Source organism: Entelurus aequoreus, linkage group LG06 (assembly GCF_033978785.1).
Source record: "Entelurus aequoreus isolate RoL-2023_Sb linkage group LG06, RoL_Eaeq_v1.1, whole genome shotgun sequence".
Lineage (NCBI taxonomy): Eukaryota > Metazoa > Chordata > Actinopteri > Syngnathiformes > Syngnathidae > Entelurus > Entelurus aequoreus.
Window position 1 is genome coordinate 56,332,304 of NC_084736.1, and position 2,039 is coordinate 56,334,342.

At 38.4% G+C, this 2,039-nt stretch overlaps 1 protein-coding gene across 2 annotated transcripts in view; it reads left to right on the forward strand.

The window, feature by feature from the left end:
- LOC133652360 (tight junction protein ZO-2-like) overlaps positions 1–1,814 on the forward strand; it is a 191,157-nt gene extending 189,343 nt beyond the window's left edge. For both annotated transcript variants that reach the window (XM_062051028.1, XM_062051027.1), the window contains one exon: positions 1–1,814. This exon is cut by the window's left edge and continues 182 nt beyond it. The gene's annotated coding sequence lies outside the window, so the exon portion shown is untranslated.
- Positions 1,815–2,039: the final 225 nt, after the last annotated feature.

A 2,039-nucleotide genomic window follows, 5' to 3' on the forward strand; every position in this document is an offset into this window, starting at 1 on the left:
CCACACTGTCAGAAAATATTTGACAGTAAATAAACTGGCAGAGTGGTACTATAAAAATAAGTTTGCGTTCATAATAATGCACTGTAAAAACAACGACCAGAGATTTTACGGTTTAACAAATGGCAGCTCAGTCGCCAAACTATTACTGTAAATTTTACGCTTTTTAATTTTTTTTACTGTAAATAGAAAAAAAGTCAAATGCTGGTGATTTTGCTGGCAGAATTTTTACTGTAAAATCTTTGGCCGTTGTTTTTGCAGTGCATTACTGTAAATGAAAAAAAACGGTACCACTTTTATTTTTACGGTAAAATTCCGCCAATTGTTTATGTTAAATCTACTGACTTTTTTACAGTGCGCTTACTTTTCCTGCACATTCAGCTGCTACTTTTTTCTATTGTCACAACACTGTCTCCACTTCTTTCTCTTTGTCAAATATTTATGTTTTTTTAACGTACCTCCATAAGCTTGAAAGCCAAAACTGATTATTCAGGAACCACTCGTTTGATTTTTTTGTTTTTCGGCCTATGCAACTCTTCAGTTTTTGCACGGCAGCTGAGCTTTGCCACACGTTTTGTCCTCACAAAGAAGACCTCAGCAACTTTTATATCAGCTTGCTCATCGCGGTCCTTTAAAGCTACTGTAATTGCTCGTAACTATCAACAAAGATTGCATATATATATATATATATATATATGTATATTATTACTTACAATATCGTATATTTGCTAATATCAATCCCGCGTATATCGGAAATCAAGTGTTTATACTCTCATGTCTTTGCATTCCTTCCTACACAACAATGTATACATACCCTACCTATTTATCACCACACACAGTAGGAAGGGGATACATGTGGCTCCATTTGTTGCGGTTTACCTGACACATGAAACGTGACGAATTTGGGAGGTGCACTATCCACTTCAGATGGCAGTGACGTGTTCCATCCATCCATTTTCTACCGCTTGTCCCTTTTGGGGTCGCGGGGTTGCTGGAGCCTATCTTTGAATATCTTAAAATGTGTTTTGTGGCAATTCTAACTTTGACCACAACATCAGTTGCTATGTAGATATGTGCTTTTCATCATTTTCAGCAAACTGCATTGCAAAATGATTAAATCTCCCCCCTCCGCCCAGGAATGGGACCATGTGAATCCCTTCCGTACTGTACAAATATATATAGATTGATATTAATTGAAGGAGGAAAAAACAGCCATTGCCGGTCCCAATGGGATGTCGTGTGTCAGGACGGCCACTTAATCTTATAACTAGAAGGAACAAATCATACACATGGTTTTACACACTAGAATCTATGGAAATGTGCCTTTTACTTTGGTAGTCACATGAGGTTTTGGCTTGTCCTTCCAACAAACCTCTGCTGCTCTCTGCTACTGCTGCCAGGTGTTAAAGGAAACCAGGGAATGAGCAGCTGAGTTTACATGCACAAAATATCTCCACTCTGATTTCAACCTCGGTTTTCAGGATCCCACATCCACTGTTCATGTCAGGGGTGTCAAAACGTATGCCCCTGAGGGTCGCACACTGAAAAATTCAAGCATGCCATTGTGATATTTAATGGGTTTTGAGACTCTTGCAAGGATGCTAACTGTTCCCATTATAAGAAACTAATTGTGATTTGAAGCCAACCACCAAGACTGGATGCTCATGGACGCCGTTTGGTTCAGCTTAAACCGTGATGACATTTCTTTCTGTGCTCACCATTTTACAGCCAAATCTTACGTATGACGTGTTTACGGTATATGAAATGTTTTTAAACTGTTCATTTGTGTCCATGTAAACATGTCACCAAATCCTTATTACAGTATTATTGTTGTTTTTAATGTCATCTATCTAACAGCAATAAGTATTATTATTACAAGACCTGGTCACACCAACATCCTACGTAGAAGAGTGTTAATGATCAAAGAAAATAACAAAAATACAACAATGTTAAATGTTGCGAGAATGCCTGTGCTTTTAGCTCAGTAGTCAACACACCGGCGACCTGGGTTCTCTGTGCAGCAGGAAAAAAAGAAGGTAGCC